We start from the raw sequence: 19,528 nt of genomic DNA, 5'->3' as shown, positions 1-19,528 counted from the left end.
ACCTGGTTACTACCCCAGCACCCCCAGGACACCACGAGCCTCCAAGCAGATTCACTACTCACAATAAAAATAATTCTTAAAAAGCTTTTTCAAGCCCTGTAGCTGCAGAATCCCTCAATCCTCAAACACAGGGAAGTTTTTTGGCCTCACATACTTGACACGAATATCACGCTGCCTGTGTTTCACTGGACACACACTGTCACTCCACGATCTGCTGTAGTTACAGCAGTGAGAGCCTGTCCATCAGACAGAATGTAATCGTCCGCAGCAAGATTACCTGTTATCAGAGCTTTCAAATGCTTTTGGAACAAATTAAGGGCACTCCTGCACCCAAACAGAATGAGATACGGTTAAGGTTTTAAATGCGCAGCAATGGAAAAGCACTTGTGCTCTGTAGCTGTTAAAAATCTCAGTACCCAGCAGATGGGGAGCTATCAGATGGGGTTCAAACACCCCTTTGTGAGTAAAACACCAAGTAAAACAGCCAAACAGATCATCAAACATCTGCCATGCCATCTTCCTACCTGCTCACTGTGCTCAGCAGAGAGGAGACAACAAAGAAACAAGGAGGATCCGGATTCCCCACGTCAGGCAGCCAGGCTTCTCCCCTTCTCCCTGTTCAAAGACCCCAAGCAAGGACCACCTCCATCCCAAAGCAGAGGATCTGAGGAATCTGATCTCCCCCACACCAGCGGGTCTATCTCCCCTTTCAGCCTCCCCAAACCTTCACACCTGCCCTTCATCTCCCACCACACAGCTCAGCCGAGCCCAGGGGCAGCACCCACCGGCCTTTGCTATCACCTGAGGATGGTCTGAAGGTAAGAAAAAGGCACACACAGCATTTTTGCCTTTTCTGCTCTTCCTCAAGCTCTGTGCCTTGTACAACTTCTACAGTCCAACATTTTCCTTGGAAATCAAACAAGCCATCCACACAAAACCCTTCCCACGGCTCAGCCACTGACCTGAGCTCGTGTCCATCAGCAGGTCACCCATCCAGGATAAGGCAGGGGACAGCAGTGACCACAGCTGATCCCTTCCAACCAACTCTCTAATCCCCTTTTTCCCTTTGCTGTTCCTACAACCTTCCATATAAACATTTCATTGAAGTCTTCAACTTGTATTACAATCAAACTTAAAAGCAAGGGGGGCTAAATGCATTTGGTTGGGAACCAAGACGATTCCCATAAAAGCAGATTATGCTGACATGATGAATACAAAATGAAACAGCAGATATTAAAGTTGGAGGGTTGTTACTCCGTGCCTTCAGGCTCCTGGCCACCCTACCCACCTCCTCCCTTCTCTCCCCGCTCCCCCTCGGTCTCACTGAAGGCAGGGATAGCCTTTTCACCTCTGCCTTCTCCAAGGCAGCCTGCCAGGCTTGAAATATTCACCAGCTCTCCCCAGCCCCCACCCCAACCTCATGCAATGCCTCAACATTCACCACTCACCTGGGAAGTTGCAGCCCTGCCTTATCTGTCATGGCATTGTACAAAGCCTGTGTTGTGTTTAATTGGCTTGTTCTTGCTAATCTACCATGATTATTGTATTTTTATTTCATTCTTGAAGGTCATTATTAAAATAAGCCCTTTTGCTTAGAGCAGTTCATCCCCACAAGGTTCCCCGCCCCCGGATAACCAAACCCTCCTTGTGCCTCCTCCCGGCTCCCCAGCGCTGCTCAGACCTGCTGGGCACCTTTCCTGTCAGCACCGAGTGCTTGGGGTGATGGCTGAGGAGCCAGTGAGTAATTTCCAGTGCACAGATCCAGGCTCCTCCGGCCTTTTTCCTCCCCACCTGCTTCATCCCAGCAGGACCTGCACCCTGCAGCCAGGCTTCCTCAGCTCACCTGCACAGTTCAGCAACTCAATCTGGCAGAGGAAAAGCCGGCGATCTGGTTAGTGACTGTATTTCCTTTTACAGAGACACAATTGCAGTGTGTGGCCCCTTCTTCCACACCCCTCATCCTGCCACCCCATTCCATTGCTGTGCTTCCAGGGGCTCTCCTGAGTTAACATTCTCCAGAGGCAACAACCTCCAATAAAGTGCTAGTTCAGAGATCCTTCGGTGCTAGCTACCACTTATGCTAATAAAGGAAATTTATGCAGAAAGTCATAAACAGAGAGCTCTCCCCAGTGCCCTTGCCAGCGCAGGATTGCTCCCTGAGGAATAGATTATCACGCTCTGTGCAGACTAGTTCCAAAATGACTCTAGAAATGGGGCTTCCCCCATGCTCCCCGGGGGGCTATTCTGCAGTCAAACAGGCCCTAAGAGTTCCAAGAGTTTGGGTCTTTTGGTGGCAATGTGGTGGAGTTTTTTTATCCAGATCATTAACTCAGGGTTTTTTCTTCCCTTCCCCTCCGCTCTTTTTTAACATTTTCCTTCCCTTACACACCTCCTCCCCTGCTCTTCCCTCACAGTACTCCCTGGGGCAGCACACAAATGCAGCTGCAGATCATAAAAAGTAATAGAGAAGCTCAGAAATTTAAGAAAGGGGGGGGAAAAAAGATGACAAGCTTGCTCTGATCATCTCCTTTCAAAGCCACTGTCTGTGAGAACACAGTGCTGCACCTGCAGGGCATTTCATGGGTGGCTCTGGCACTGTGCGGGTCTGCAGGGACACAGAATCGTGGAATGGTTTGAGTTAGAAAATCTCTCTGAAATCACTGAGTCCAGCTGTTAACCCAGCAGTGCCAAATCCAAGACATGGTGCCTGTCCAGGCATGGTGCTGGGTGGAGGAGGGCTGGAGACAGCCTGGTCTCGGGGTGGTCCAAGGGGTCCCATCGGCACCGGGTGCAGGCTGGAGCACTCTCTGCATCTCACTGCCAGCAGCATCACACAACTGACCTTGGAGAGGCAAAATGGGGTTTGCAGTCAAGTGGGTTTGGCTGTTTTCAGGCTCTGCTGGAAGGAGAAGAACAAGCAGCCGGGCTCAGGCGTTGCTCCTGGGACCAGTCACCTCAAAGACACAAGGATGTGGGAGGAGCTGAGCTGCCACCAAAGGGTTCCTGACAACCAGAGCAGTGTGACTGAAGGTGGGGGCAGATCCCAAGCCCAATAGGAACACAAAAAACAAGAAAACCTCCTCAGTTCGGATGGAGAGCTTGTAGACTGCATCATCCAGAGGTGGTCCAAGAGATGAGCCAGGGTGAGCAGGGAGGACAGAGTCAGCCCCTTCCAGGCCTCAGACCCTGGAAACACTTCAGGCAACCAGAGGGTTGGGCTGCTCCAACACAGCTCTCTTGGTCTTGGCTCTGGAGCCCTCTGCACCATCCCCACATCCCTTCGGCCTCCCTAATCCCAGGCTTTAGGCTCCCTGAACACATCAGGGAGCAGATATTGATTTGCCTGTGCTGCCCACAGATCTCAGTCTGACTCCACAAAGCCCAGAGAAGCTCAGCACACTCCGCGCTCCTGCAGCTGCTTTGATTGCAGTTCAGGCTCCAGCACATTACCCTTATTTATGATGCCAGGGCTTCCGTGTGGCGCCTCAGGCACTCTGAAATTATTACAGGGCCCTTTGACTTTCAATTCCCTTCCATCCAATCCCATCTTTACCTGTCGGCAGAGGCTCCCCTGGCCAGCGGTGGGAGCCAAAGGCGTAGGCAGACAATGCTCCTGCAGGTTCTGCCGATCCTGCAGGAATTGCTGGCACGTGGGGTATGGGAGAGCAGGGGGAGAGCGCTCCTGGGTGAGGCTTTCTCGGATAGAGGAGACACCCAGGCTTGGAGCAGCACCAGGGGTGCTCAGCCACAGCCCCTCCGTGGTGTCGTCCTGATGCTGCCATGAGGAAAAATAAGGTGAAGAAATGTGACTTCAAGCATCAGAGCCCCTCTTTCCTGCATCCTGCAGGTGCCAGAGGGATGGGTGTGAAGGAGGCGCCTTGATGCACGGATTTTGCTCTCCTTCCCTCTCTCCTTCCCCAGTCCCCACCCCTCTGTTAAGGCACAGGAGTTTTCTTTGGAGGTGCTTTAGGGTTTTAGTAACAAGCTCAAGCTTTACTACTTCTCTGGAGCCTCTTGGCTCACCCAAGAGAAGTGCAGGATTTACTTTTGAAACAGCACTTGAAGGCACAAGGAAGAGGGAGATGTCACAGGAGAAAGAGCTGCTGGTCCATGAAAGCTGCTGTTGTGGCAGTGCATGGGGAAAGCTGGGACAGTCCTCTTGTTCCCAGTTACTCCAGATCCTCAAATCCAACAACAGACTGACCTGATAAATGGGGAGAAAAAAATCTACCTGAAAGGCACAAGCATCATTTTTGATGGTCCAACTCTCAATCTCTGTTAAAGAAATCCGTGCCTTTGATTCTGAAGCTTTTCTGCAGTAACAGGCACACAGCACTGGCCTGGCTCTGTGTTCAGGGTGGATGAAGTGAGCCAGGTTTGCATGCAGACCGTGGGGATGTCCTGGCTCAGAAAACCCAGTGATGGGCAGGGAATGAGCAGATCTGCTGCATCGGGGCAGGCAAAGCCGCCCAGCCCGAGCCCTGCATGGACCTGGCCTGCCCCACTCCAGGTGCCAGCCTGCCCCTGCTGCCACATGGGACATCTCTCCATCACTGCCCCAGCCCTGTGTGGGACTCCAGCCTGTCTGAAAACATAGCTTGGCTCCTGCAGGACCACTGCAAGCTTTAGAAGGTCTATTCCCACCACACATGCAGAGGAATGGCCTTTGAAAGCCTTCACTAGGCACCTGGGTAAGGAAAAACCCCTATTTAACCCTCAAGGCCAGGCAGAGCTCAGCCATCTCACAGTCCCTCTATGGCTACACTGGAGCTTTGCTTGGAGCCTGAATGGATCTGAAGTGTCCAATGACACAACCAGGGAAGAGCTGCTGCCTCTGATAACCACTCACTTGAATTTTCACTGCAGCCAAGGGACCACCAGGGAGGTGGCTGGGCAAGGCACAGGGACGGCACAGGGAAGGGACACAAGGAAGAGGTACAGGGAAGGCACAGGGAGGGCACAGGGAAGGCACACAAGGAAGAGGTACAGGGAAGGCACAGGGAGGGCACAGGGTGGGCAGAAGGAGGGCACAAGGAAGGCACAAGGAGAGCACAGGGAGGGCACAAGAAAGGCACAAGGAGAGCACAGGGTGGGCACAAGGAAGGTACAAGGAGGGCACAGGAAGGGCACAGGGATGGGGCACAAGGAAGGGCATCATGCATCACCTGCAGCAGCAGCACATGGTCCCAAGTGCACAGGAAATGCTGGCATATGGAAACAGGGCCAGATGGCTTCTGCCATTATAACCCAGATCCCAGAGAATGAGAGGGAAGGAGCCCAGTCAGCCCCCACCTGCCTGCATTGCTCCTGCTTCCTTTTCCCGGGCACTGGTAAGGCTGGCGTGGGGATGCCTTTTCCCAGGACAGCCTCCAACACAGACACTGTGGCAGCAGAGCAGCCCCAGGAGTCAGGATGGCACCAGGCAAGGCTTGTGGAAAGGGAGAACATTTGGAAAGCCACCCCTATGGTCTCTTCCTTGTGCAGGTAACAGCAACAACAGCAACTTTCCCTTTGTCTGTTTCTGAGTTTCTGCGGGAGCTGAGAGCTGGGAGCAGGGCAAGGGCAGCCGGGCACAGCAGGGTGGGCATTAGGGCAGAGCAGGACTGACACAAAGGGACAGAGAGGGAATGTGCCTGTCTTCCCTGCGAGCTGTGACAGCAGCAGAAGGGCAAGATGACCTATTCAGGTGATTTGAAGAGTGTGGCCAAGCCAGGCAGGCTCCAGGACAAAGCAGAGAGGTGCATTTGCTTCACAGCTGCAGAGGAGCCAGCGTCAGCCCTGGGGGTGAGCACAGCTCCAGGCTCCATTAGAACCAGCCAAGAGCTTTCTAAGTCCTCTGCATTTTTAAATCTCTCTTTGGGAAACAGACCTCTTAAAATAAGGCAGTTTGACAGCTCACGGCTCTGCTCAGACTGTGAAGTAATTTTTCTACAATGGCTCCTCCATGGACCTGCCCCCCCAAAGGGGAGGTGGAACGGGCAGAGGAGGAGAAGAAAACAGGAGAGAGGAGGTCTGGTCGCCTTCTACAAACACTAAGACAGTTCCATCTCCTGAGAGGTGGATGTCCTTTTCCAAGGAGAAGGAGCTGGCCAGGCATTTTCAGGGGAGGAAAAAAAATCAGCTAGTGGATTACTTGGGATCTTCTGCCTGTGTGTCACCTGGAGCACCAGGTGGGTGCATCAAAAGCCAAACAGCCTGAAAATTCTGGGTATGCCCTTGCCCAAAAAGGCAAAAATATCAGTTACCAGGAATGACCAGTTGCTGCTGCCTCTCCACCTGCATCGGGATGGGGGCTCCTACACTCACCGTGTCCCTTCCCTGCTGTCAAGGCAGACATCCACAGTGGTTACAAAGGATTAAGAATCTTATCTCTTCTCCAGGACAGGCTTTGAGTGCTTGCTCCCTGGAAAGCTCCTAGAGCCTGCCAGGTATCCGAGGTACCACTCAAGTACCCAGGTTTTGCCTGGGCTACTCAACAAACCTCAAATTCAGCTCTTACCCATAGAAATGAGTTCTTGCAACCTCACAGAAAATTCATTTCTCTCTAAGACTATTACACCTTAACCCAGGAGCAACCTTGCACATTTATCTACTCCAGCACCCAGAGAGATTCCCAGGACACTCTGACAGGACTGCCCCAGAGTGTCCCAGCCCAGGATGCTCTGACAGCCTCCCGTTGGCCAAGCACCACCAGAGCTCTGCAGGAAAGAAGCCCAACAAGGGCTGTGAGAAAGCAGACTGCTGCTCCCAAAGATGCCATCCCAGGGTGCCAGATCCCCCTGAGCAGGACAAATCACCCGGGCAGCCTCAGTCCTGGAGCCAAGGGCTGCCCTTGGAGGCTGCAAACCATCAGGCTGCCAGAAGCAAAAAGGTTTACTGAGATGAGCTGTGAAAATTCTCACCTCTCTCTGCACTGACTCCCACTGCGGTGAACTGGACTCAGAGCAGCTGATGTAAGAGCACAGCAAAGTCGCTGGAGGGCTCAGAAAGTGGCACTGTAAGATGAGGAGATGTTAAAATCCAAAATAATAAAAGCAACCAAATTTATCAAGGCTTCTCAGAGCCTGGAGGAAAAACAATTTTTCCCCATTTAAAAGTGGGTAAGGCATAAGAGAAGCTGAGCAATTTGTCAGAGATTGGAAGCAACAAAGTGGCAGAGACCAAAGCCTGAAGCAGACACTACACACCACCACCACCACCCAGCCACCCCATTCCAACCCTTCCCCTGCAGCTTCCCATCTCCTTCCCCACTAGGAGATAACATGTCATTATCTGGTGCCCCCACCATTAGATCCAAGAGCAGCATGGTCTCATTTGCTGTCCTAATAAGAGCCTCAGTGAAAGCTGTACAGGAGCTGCCCAAAAAAGGGACACCTACACCAAGACAGAAGAGACATGGAGCACTCTTCCCCTTGATCTGCATACACAAAGGTCATGGGAAAGTGGCAGAGGGGGATGAATCCTTGCAGCCTCATTAGAGGGAAAGAAACTGTTTCTGCAAATAATTGATTTCTAAATTTATCCCCTAATTAAATAGGTTCCCTGGACGAATCTGCATGCAAGATGCAAGGTGATGATTTAGTGCCTGGCTTCCTCTGGGAACGCATCAACACATGTTTGCAAATTGTCTCTCTGCCAGGCTCAAAGGAAAGGTGATCATTTCCCCACGCCAGCGCTCCCAGCCCCTCCTGACAGCTGGAGCCTCGGCACAGCCGGCCGAGCTCCCTCTGCGCCAGGTTCACCAGAGCCACACGCAGCGAGAAGGGTGTTGGTCACCTGTCACCGTTCCCCTGCTCCAGAGCAGGGGACCCATCCCTGCTCACACCCTGCCCCAGTGGGAGCCAGCCAGAGGGGTTTCTGGCAGGCAGCAGCTGTGAAACTCGGGCAGGACTGCAAATGCACTGCCCAAACTCGGCACGTAGCACTGCAAGAATGAGAAACATTATCTCCAAAACACGCTCCTGCTTCCGACATCAATTCCACGGCTGTTCCTGTCTAGTCGCTTTGACTTTTTCCTACAGACACCATCAGCTAATAAAACCTCCAGAGAAGGATCCTGGGATAAAACCAGGCTACAAGCTCTGCAAAAATTAAGCACATTTATCACTCTTCAGCGGAGCACTCCTTTTGGAAAGCAGAGAGCCCTGATGCTCTCAGACAAGCATCAAAGGGCTTGGGACGTGGAAACTCCATGTTAGCTTGCAAAGACAGCGGTGGCAAATATCCCTGCTGTGACAGAGCTCTGATAATTAACTCCTGCTGCCTGGGACGCTGAGCACAGAGCCCACGGCCTGTCCATCCATGGTGCTGGATCAAAGCTCTGCCTTCCCAAAAAGAGAGGCACTTGCCTGTATGTACACACTGTCCTCTCTCTGGAAGCAGTAGCAGCAACACTTTTCATCCTCTCCTCTTTCCTCCCTGCCAGCTTTCCACCCACCGAGATCATCTGAGCCCTGGGTGTACAGGCCCACCCTCCTGCAGCCCTTTGCTGCTGAGTGTTCAGGACCTACAGCTGTAGATTGTCCCCCCGATGTCCCACGCACTGGGGTTCCTGCTCCCTGCCATGTGAGGCTCACAGGGATGAGCCATAGGTTTAGATTTAGACTAAATATTAGGAATCCTTCCCTGGGAGGGTGGGCAGGCCCTGGCACAGGGTGCCCAGAGCAGCTGTGGCTGCCCCTGGATCCCTGGCAGTGCCCAAGGCCAGGTTGGACGGGGCTTGCAGCAGCCTGGGACAGTGGAAGGTGTCCCTGCCCATGGCAGGGAGTGGGATGGGATGAGCTTGAAGGTCCTTTCCAAGAAAAACCATTCTGTGATTCTGTAAGTGCAGCCTAGAGATGCTTTACAGTGCCCATCCCTGTCACACTGAGCAGATGTGATTTTCTCCCCACACCTCCCCCAAAAAAGTCTTCAAAACTGGAGCATCTCATAGCATTTTGGATTTCTCAACACTTCTGGATGAAAACTACCTTGTTAAGTGAGTCCTCCATCAAAAAAGCACTACCACAGATGGAGCTAAGGCCCTAACCTACTTCTGCACTCAAAAATAAAAAGCCATTAGGTGGCTAAGTACTTTAGGAACTGTGTCCCTTCATCTCCCTGCTGTGGTTTTCCGTCTGTAGCAGAGCATCCTCCTTTATAAATTGCCTCCGAGAGCCTCTGATCTCTTCTAAAAGAAAACAATATTATTCACAGGATGGAAAAGAGATGGAATAGAGCTAATTAGTCCTTGTACAGAGGAGTTTGCAAGATACGACATTTAAATGAAGCCTGATTTTCAGATGGTGGTGCTAAAATTTTCATGTTCTGTCAATGGCTTTTTTCTTCCAGAGATGCTTTTTTTGCTCACCTTGAGCATTTTTAAAGGCAAAAAAAATTTCTTTAGGTACCAAAGCAAATTCATAATCCAGATTTCCACCACCTTCCAACTGGAACAAGTTAAAACCCCGCTAAAAGCAGAGTCCTTGAGGCCCTGTTCCCCAAGGATGTGTGCACATAAAGCAAGGAAAATGTGTGGTTATTAGAGTTTAGCTTTATTGTTTCCAAAAAAACACACTGAAGATTGTGTTTATGATTCTGGAGAAAATAAAAGCCTCTCTCCAATTGTTAAAATAGCGAACATGAGATACTCCAGCGACTTCTAAGCAATCAAACAGCACAGCACCCTCTACTTGGATTCCAGAAAGTCTGTACAAGAGTAAAAATGAGCCTGGGTAGGGATAGGAGACAAACTCATACCTCACCTTAGAGCCAAAGGAAGCAAAATTAGTTTATACAGTCATTTCATGAGGATAAGTCACATGTATGACAAGAAAACCATTCAAAACTCATTGCAAAATTCCTTAAGAGCCAGTTTTGCTGGTTTTCAGAAACATCCTGATTTCTGGATAATCAAATCCCCATTGAAAGCCAGACTTGAGCAACAGAATCATTGAGACACACTCAAAACCAAACAAAAAAGGAAAACTTTAGCTGGAGCTTTCTCTCTGGCCCTTACACAGGTCTCTTGCAAAGCCTTCCCCACCCAGCACGACGTTCACACCTTCAGAGGGCTTCTCCTGCCCCACCTCCCTGCCACGCTGAAGGTCTGCAAGGAAGGGTTTGTGTCCATCACTGCATCCTTCAAACAGCATTGCCCAAAAACCCAACAGCCTTCACCACTTCTGCCCGTCCACCTTCAGCCTGCAGGAAGGACAACCCAAAGGGTGTTTGTTATCCCCCTCCTGTAAATATTACCAAGACTCCGTGAGGTCATGAATCATTGAATGGAGCTGTCTCTGCAGTTTAGGGTGATGATGATGATGGAAGGGAAATGTGGGCATGGGAGCGGCACAGGGAGACAAGGGGGATCCTTACCCAGCTCCTCAGTGTCTCTGCCCATCCATCAGAGCCTGACACCTGCCTGGCACGGTGGGGATCAAATTCATCTTGGAGGAAGCCAAGGGAAATACACCTTCCACAGTGATGGCCTGGGAAGGGAGGGAAACTCTTCACACCCTGTTCATAACCCTGCACCCCACTTGAAAACCCAGGACCTGAGACCCTCCTGGCCATGTCTGGTGGATAACCTGGACAGGCTGACCTGGCAGCAGCAGGTCTTCCTTAGAGCTCCAGCACAGGGAACAGACTGGGGGTAGGGATGGAGAAAGCCAGCGAGGACAGAGGTCCTGAGGAGGTGGTGACAGAATCCAGCCTCCAGACAATTTCCCAGACACTTTCTGGAAGGTATTACCGGCAGCTCTAAAACAACCTGTTAGCGTGAGCCTTTGGGGCTTGCAATAAAAACCAAGATGTATTTTTCCCAGGTTAGATAGATGTCTGAAAATTAAAGGAGCAGCCTAAAAAAAGATTTCAATTCCACCCGTCCCTTTGTGTACGTTTACTCGCAAGCTCCTCGCAGATGGGGGGTCAGAGCAGGGGAGCCACAGCTGCCTTCATCCCAGCACAGGAACAGCAGGCAAACCACGTCCTGCTCCCAGACCCACCTTGCTGGTTAATGGCTGCATTCCAGGAAATGTGTAACAACACCAAATTGAATCTTAAACAATTTCAAAGCAACACCGAATTCAACACACACAGCCAGATCTTCCAGCTGAGGCAGCGCTGAGTGCCCACAGTAACTCCACAGTTTCTGTGCATCCTACTTCAGAAACATGTCCCAAAACTGATCAGAATGGAGGAGCTTCCAGGGCCACACTTTTCCCCTCTTCTGTAAATTTCTTCTGTGGGCTTCCTTCTGAAAAAGGACATAACCAAAACGAACACGCTGCCCCAAAGATGTGAGTTTTATCAACTAAACTCTACTTGGAAAAAGCTGAGAATCAACTTTTCCTGCAAGAGATCCCTCACTATGGCCAACATTGACCATCACACTGTACTGCTACCTGTGCTCAGGGTTAAGATCCTTTTAAAGCCCAGAAATTAAACCTTTGTGTCTCCAGATGTGCACACCAGAGCTCTGCTAGTTCCAATCCTGCCCTTCACCTCCACAAGATCCCCAGCTCATCCCCTGCCTGTGACGGCGATCGATCCGATCTCTGCTTGCCTCACAAATCCTGCCCGCTCGCTCTTTTTTTCACTCTGGATATTAAGGGAAGGAAATCTCTGGATCTATTTGAAATGAATTATACTCCAGTAATTGCAGCTGCTATAGGGCAGTATTAGGTCAAACTGCCCTTTTTGTGCTGTGTCTCAAGCACTGGAGATGATGAATGGGCTCATTTTCCGCAGAGCTGGATGCTCGCAGCTCCAGGTGAAGCCCACGCAAACCACAGATGCTCAGTGCTCCAATACCAGGGCTGCTGCCAAGCACTTCCTTTAATAAAACATCCAAACTCACACTGTACAAACACAATCCTGGCATGCATTCCTTGCCACTTCTTGTCATCGTCCCGCGGGTCCTCAGCACACGGTGCCATCCCCACTGCTGTCCTCTCCAGGCTGCACTTGACTGCTCAAGAAATCTGTGCCACTCTCCCCATCAGAAGGACCTTTTCAAAACAGATTCTCCCCTCCCATTCTAACTCTGTGTTAATTATTAAGATAGGGTGGGATTGCAGAGACTAATTACCACTGTGCAGTTACTCTCTTGAAGGCTGATAAGGGAAACAATTAGGATGGACAAGCATGGATTACAGAGCTCTAAATCCCTCTCTCTTGTCAAGATAATTCTGCTGCCCAAGCTCACAGATGATGAGCGAGTCCATCAGTGAACAGGAAGCAGTGGTGGAGACCAAACAATGGGCTGGACCTTCACAGACTTCACAGAGCACAGCCCCTTCCTGCTGCAGCACAAGGGGGACTCTTCTCCAGCAGCTTCAGACTGGGACAAGCCTCCAACAGGCAGCTCCAAGGACCTCAGCACAGACACCTGTGCTGGGAAAAAGACACAGAGCCTGGGAAATCCCAAGAGGATCAGCCCCGTGCATATCTCCAGCCACCTTCCATCCCATGTTCATCAGCTGGTTTGTCCCCATGCAAGATGCCCACAGGGGAGGTACAGCTGTGGCAGCTCAGGGGGCCTGGTCTGAAGCGCGATCTAGTGGGTAGCACCCCTGCCCATGGCAGGGGGATGGAACAAGATGGTCCTTAAGGTCCCTTCCAAGCCAAGCCATTCTCTGATTCCATGACCTCCACGAGGTCCAGCCTCGAGGACCTTGCATGAGCCATTTTGTGCCCCACCAGAGCACAGACACTGACAGGACACGTCCCTGTGCCCTGTTCAGACCCTGCAGTTCTCAGCATTTGCGCAAAACACAGCAAAAGTGAGGGTCGAGCTTGGGCAGAGCTGCCAGCGCCACCGAAATGAATCTTCATCCAGACAGCTGAGCACGAGCTAACTCACCCCGGCTCCCAGGCAGCTCCCAGGCAGCTCCCAGCCCTCCCAGCACCCAGCTCCTGCTCTCTCCCAGCTCCCAGGGTCACATTCCTGGCGCAGCTCGGCACATCTCACATGCATTCCTCATGCATACACACAGATTATTTTCCCTGAACAATTTCAGGCACCCTGCGCTAGAGCATTTATAACTAATACATATTCTAATGTTCCTGTTCACCTGAGACACTCGAAACTTTCCCTGGCTCATTTGTCAGATTTATTTATTTAATTTTTTTAAATACCTTCTTCCCCTCAGGCCAGTCAAATGAGTCCAGTTAATTTTCATTTCCACAGACACAGAAAGTCATCTCAAGGTCATTTTTGGGTTATTTTACAGTTTCAAGTCTGGAGGGTTTTGCAGGATTTGCAATTGAGGCTTCTGATTATCTGCTGCATATTGAAACGAAAAGGAACCAGCTGAGGAGAGACAGTGATGAAGCACCCCATTGACACCCAGGTAATTAAGGAGAAACAAACATGTTTGTTGGCTGAAACAAGGGGAAAAAATGATGGAAACCACTTTATTCTAGCAAAGGAAGAGAGGAGGGAGGAAAGCAAAAGCAGCAGCTAATGGTTTCCATCAGAAGGGCAGCTTTGCTCAAGCCAAAACCTTCCCAGTGTGTTTGCATTTCAGTGGGAAGGCTGTCGGGTGCCACTGGGAGGCTTTTGTCACTCCTGATCAGAAAGAGAGCAGAAAAAAGAAACCCAGCAAACTGCAAAACACAACCTTTGTGATGTAGGCAGATCAACACAGCCCCACTCTGAAAGAAAAATACAAAATATATCCCTGTATGTCCCAAGGGCTTGGAAGCATTGAAGCCTGGAGGTTTGCCATGGGACAGCCCCATATCCTCCCGACTTTAGCATTAAGGTCCAGGAAATGATTCCCTTGGGAATGGGTGACTCCCAGTGTCAGCCCAGCTCATGGGCAGGTCCAGAGGATGCTGGAGCCAAAGGAAGAAACAACTTGCCCAGTGAACTTCAGCACTGGGCTCCCAAAGCTCGCCCGGCGCAGGCGCCTGCGTCAGTCTGCGCTCCAGAAGTGTTCATGAGGTGTTTTTATTATCACGGTGGCAGACGGAGAAATGCAATCATGACTGAGCCACACATCTTCCCAAGTCCTCAGGGAGCTCGGGTACAAGCCTGGCTTTGTTTCTTTCCCAGGGAACAATCAAGATAGTGGGCTCGCAGCTCTCCTCACAGGCACTCTCCGGGGGCAGGGATGGTAATTGGTTTGAGTGCACTTTGGCGGCATTTTGGGTTTCAGGGAACTAGGCAGGAATACTCAAGCTCTGGGGCAGCAAGTGCCCTGAAGAGACCTAGAGCTGACAGTGGGTGCTGAGCTGGTACAATGCTGGCCTCAAGTTCCCCAAAACTGGCTTTGTCCCACAAATCATTTGCTATCCAAAAAGCACTGTTGTTTTGGGTTTTTTTTTTTCCCATGAACAAGCAACTTCCAGAGAGGAACAGCTATCAGAAATAGCTTATTTTAGTCTCCTTAAAAAAACACAAATCCTATTATTGGGGGAATGATTCATTCTGCTCCCCCAGTCCCAGGAGATGATGTTTCCCTTGCCAGGCAGGAAGGGAAATGCTCAGACCAGGCCTGAGGTACCAGCACCACCTCCCCGAGCTCACAATAGCCTGGGGGCACTGGGGAGAGGGCAAAGCCCCAGCCCCCAGTGGCACCAGGGCTCAGGGGAGGATGAGAAACATCACTGAGGGCATTGTACCAATGATCATAGGATCATGGAAGGTTTCACTTGGAAGGGACCTTAAAGATCATCTTGTTCTGCCCTCTGCCATGGGCAGGGACACCTTCCACTGTCCCAGACTGCTCCCAGCCCCATCCAGCCTGGCCTTGGGCACTGCCAGGGATGGGGCAGCCACAGCTGCTCTGGGCACCCTCCATCAGGGCCTCACCACCCTCACAGCAAACAATTTCTTCCTGTTATATCCCATCTATCCCTGCCCTCTGGCACTGGGAAGCCATTCCCTGTGTCCTGTCTCTCCATCCCTTGTCCCCAGTCCCTCTCCAGCTCTCCTGGAGCCCCTTTAGGCCCTGGAAGGGGCTCTGAGCTCTCTCTGCAGCCTCCTCGTCTCCAGGTGAGCACCCCCAGCTCTCCAGCCTGGCTCCCGAGCAGAGGGGCTCCAGCCCCTGGAGCATCTCCGTGGCCTCCTCCAGCCTCTCTCCAGCAGCTCCAGGTCCTTCCTGTGCTGAGCCCCAGGGCTGGGGCAGCTCTGCAGGTGGGGTCTCACCTGAGCACAGGGGCAGAGTGGGAGAACCTCCCTCCCTCAACACGCTGGCCACGCTGCTTAACCTCAGTTTCAGTTCTACTCCAAACTAGGCTCAGATCACCTTGGAGAGGTTTAAACACGGTGGCTACAGAGCCATCCTCCCACAGCTGCTCCTTTCCCTGGTGGCACAGGGAACCCTGGAAACACAGGGAGACGCAGGCAGCAGGCAGCCTGCAGCAGTGACCCGACACCTCCAGCTGCTCAGGTCAGGTCCTTGCAAGATGCTAATGCTGTAAGAGTACAGCTGAAGTCAGGACTATTTTCCTGCTGACTGTGAAATGTATTGCCATGTACACTTGTCCAGCTACAGCAGTACCAAAGGCACAGTGCACAGCCTTGAGATTTAGTCATTTTTCTGGTTGTTGAAAGCACTAAGGAAAAAAATGAAACATAAAATGTTTTGCTGTGAACTCAATGTTTCATTCGACAATTAGTTCTGAAACACTGAATGTCTGGAAACCAAGCCAAAAATCCCCTAAATTTTAGAAAAAGATCATTAAATCACTGTTGGGCCAAACCTATTAAAAAAAATAAATGCTTGAGTCAGAAAAATCTCAGTTCTGCTGTGGGATCAGCCCAGTGGGAATGACCCCTGGGCACCAGAAAGGAAAGAAGGATGGAAACCCATCCAAGCTCGGCCAGTGGAGGGAATGGCACTGCCCTTGCCCTTCCCAGAGCACAACTCCCACCCTGCCAGCGCTCCTCTGTCCATGTGTCAGCATGGATTTGGCAGCATCATCCTGCCTAGTAAGGATTTTCCAAGTTCCTGCATCCAAGGACTGGGTTTAACACTGGTCCAAAGCTCCTGCCCCTGTGGGTCAGGGGGATTAGCTGTGAGCTGACACAGAGGGCTCCACTGAGACGCAGTGATCAGCAATCCAAATTAAACATAACCCAAATTAAAACCCGCTGCTGCCAGCCCCTTGGCTGGGCCAAACTCCCTGTTCTGAGGCGGAACGAGCCCCTTCTCCACACACCAGTGACCACAGGAAAAGCTGCTGCTTCAGCACCTGCACAGCCAGCCGGGAGCAGGGAACCCTCCCCAGGTTCACCTCACTGCTCCTGCTCCTTCTGAGCTTCCCTTTTGCTCACAGCCCCCTGGGCACTCTCTGCTGTCTTGTTTTTTAAGGGAAAACTACAAAATAACCCTGAATGAAGAGATGTGGCTTCTCCTAACAGCAACCCCTGGGGCTGTGCATCCCTCCTGCTGCCCAGCTTGGAGCTGCAGGGATGTACCATGGCCCCTGGAGCTGGAGAGGCTCCTGGTTTGCAGGGATCTGTGCTGCTGGAGGGAAGAGGGAGCAGCGAGGAGATAAGGACTCGCTCCTGCACATGGTGCAGAGAAGGATTAGATACTTACAAATATTTTATCCTAGCTAAAGTAATTGCACCACTTGTTCTTATGAGTCAGAGCTATTTATTTTCATGCTTCAGGGCATCAGTTGATCACACCAGCTGAGGTCAGGCAGAAATTCCCACTGCTCCTGTAAGCATTTTGCATATTGCAGGGATGTGCATTAGCACCAGTCCCTGCAGCCTGGCACTCCCCCATCCCAGTCACCCTCCTCAGTCCCATCCCATGCAGAGGACACACCAGCACCTGAAGGGAGACGACAAAAAAGGTGGGGAGAGGCTTTTTGCAAGGGCATGTGGTGATAGGACAAGGGGGAATGGCTTCCCACTGACAGAGAGTAGGTTTAGATGAGGTACCAGGAAGAAATTCTTCCCTGCGAGGGTGGGCAGGCCCTGGCACAGGGTGCCCAGAGCAGCTGGGGCTGCCCCTGGATCCCTGGCAGTGCCCAAGGCCAGGTTGGACAGGGCTTGGAGCAACCTGGGATAGTGGGAGGTGTCCCTGCCCATGGCAGAGGGGTTCAAATGAGATTATCTTTAAGGTCCCTTCCAACCCAAACCATTCCATGATTCTGTGATTCTGTGGTTTTAAGAAGTACAACACAACTGTCACTGCTCTCACCAGTTTAATGCCTGTCCGTGGAACAGCACATCCCACGCTCCTGCCCTAGGCAGGAGCCTCTTGGTACCTCTGAATATCGTGGCCACATCCAGCTCCACTCCAGCCTCCAGGCAGGAACCGGGCACCAGCAGGAAGAGCATCCAAATGAGAAGGGATGGTATCAGTTGTGCAGGAGGCGAAAATGAAAATAACTCCTTTTGACCCTGGAGCACGAGAGTCAAACTGGGGTCACTGAAGCTCATTTTGGTGGCCAGCAATGCCACGGCTTCTGCTGGGAGCAGACACGGATAACTGCTCGTTCCTGAGTGCTCATGGACACGCAGCTCTAATTGGTGACCAGCAAGAACCCTCCCCAAAACAATAGTTGGCCAATATTAATAAATAAAAACTAGGCAGCATGTGCTTGGAAGGGGCAGAGGAATGCAAGAAAACAGCCACAAGCATTGGACTGGGAAAAAAACACCTCCCTGGCCTAACCAACCAGCTCCAGTAACCCAGAAGCATTTAATAAAGGTTTGGGAAAGGAACAGCCCTTGATCTCTGAGCACTGAGCATGAAATGAAGCAGCAGAGGCCAACGTACACCAAATAAAAGGTTCCCTCCACACAAACAACAGGTTGGCTGCTCTTGGAGGAAAACACATGCATGTGGCAGCAGGGATGCAAGGTGTTTCAGCATCCCTGAGAGCACACACAAACCAGGTCAGAGAGTGTCCCCTACCCTGCATCCAGCCTGGAACACCTCCAGGAGCTGCAGCAGCACAGGATAGCTCCCTTGTCCCCTTCCTGTCATCCTGCTCATCCCCTAAATCCACCCCCAGCTGTCTTCCCAAACAGCACCGTGTTGCCTGCTCAGCCCTGCTCCCAGGCTCACCACAGCCAGGTATCTCCACGTTTCCTCATCTGCGCCTCACTGATCCCCATTAGTAATTACACTGCAGCGGCAGCAGCAGCTCCATAACTTTAATTATAAGACAATTTCTGTTCTAATCCCAGGTTTTGAGTCACCGCCGCAGACCCCCCCTTCTCTTCTCCATCCATGCTCTCATTCGGTCATTCCAGAAGTGAAATCATGCAGCCAAGGAGGAGTTTGAACAATTAGGGCTAATGATCATTCCGGCATGGCTTTCATACAGATGCCTGACACCGCTCCAAGGGCAGGACCGCAAAGCCACCCGCGCTTGGAAGCTTTGCCATTCCTTATGTTGTCAGGAACAGCACCACGATCCCTGCTGGAAGCTTGAATTAGAATTTTTTCAAACAAAAAAGTTCATCATTTCCAAAGCCCTGCGACACCCTTCTCTCACAGCTGGCATCTCCCCTTCAGCAGAGCCCACCATGGAGATGGGCTGCAAACTCAGCAATCCCTCCACATCCAGAGCATCCCATCAGCATCCTCCGCTGACATTCCCTGCAAGACAGCTGGGCTACAGCGAGAGCATCAGGAATGTAAAACCCCCCCTGTCACGAGTCAGAAGCCCCAAGTTTCACTTCCAGATCTTCAGTTCAACTCCCTCAGCTTCACCTCTCATCCCCCCCACCTGTCACCAGGGATAATATTTTTTCCCTGACATGCTTTGTTATTCAGAGATAGAAGATTCTGTAAATGCTGAATTATTATCATCAAATTATAATACTCAGAACACTGTCTCCCTTTGGGATTGGTGCTGCAGAAGGAGAGAGCACAGCACAGGCACCCAGAGCTGAAATGTGCCACGTTCAGTTCCCTTAGAGATAGCAGGGACGGATGCTGCTTTAGTACTTTCTCTCTTCCTCAGCTGTCCTGGAAGAGCTCCTCTGACAGGTCTGCTGGAGAAAACTGAACTATATTTGAAAGGTAATTTTTGAGCAAATGGAAACAGAACTGTCAGAGTTGTCACGATGAGATTTTTTGGAATTTCCCTCTCGTTTCAAGGGAGGGAGGAGGGAGAAATCATCGTTTCCAAAATGGGATCGCTCCTGATGCTGCTTCCAGCTTCCCCAGGCTCCTTGCAGCCTGGAGGACTCCACAAAAGCCCCCGAAATGGAATCATTCAGCCCCACACACTTGGTTCGCTCTCATTTTCACTTTCAGAAGTAAAAATAAAGCAGATTCCAGATGAAGCACTCACAGTCCAGGACAAAGGAGCAACCTGTTGAGGTTCCTACAGGGGAAGGCATCCTCCTGCCTCCTGCTGGACCCAGCACTAACAGGACTCCAGCACTGAACTTTGGGACACACACCTTCCCCAAACGTGCAGAAAAGCCAGCCCACATCACCGGGACTTCTCAAAACTACAGCAGACAAGCCCAGAGCCAGCAACATCCAGCCCTGGTACCCGCAGGGCTCCCCCTGCACAAACCCCTGGGCAAGGGAAGCACCTTAGGGAAGAGCCTGGAGCA

The 19,528-nt window shown here is 51.4% G+C and overlaps 1 protein-coding gene across 1 annotated transcript in view; it reads right to left on the bottom strand.

Moving 5' to 3' along the window:
• ASTN2 (astrotactin 2) overlaps positions 1-1,540 on the bottom strand; it is a 271,503-nt gene extending 269,963 nt beyond the window's left edge. The window contains exon 1 of the mRNA XM_039561485.1: positions 1,449-1,540. The gene's annotated coding sequence lies outside the window, so the exon portion shown is untranslated. The remainder of the gene's footprint in view (positions 1-1,448) is intronic.
• Between the last annotated feature and the right edge of the window lie 17,988 nt (positions 1,541-19,528).

Source organism: Corvus cornix, chromosome 17 (genome assembly GCF_000738735.6).
Source record: "Corvus cornix cornix isolate S_Up_H32 chromosome 17, ASM73873v5, whole genome shotgun sequence".
NCBI lineage: Eukaryota > Metazoa > Chordata > Aves > Passeriformes > Corvidae > Corvus > Corvus cornix.
The sequence above is the reverse complement of the archived record's forward strand: the minus strand, read 5'-3'. Positions and strand labels throughout refer to the sequence as shown.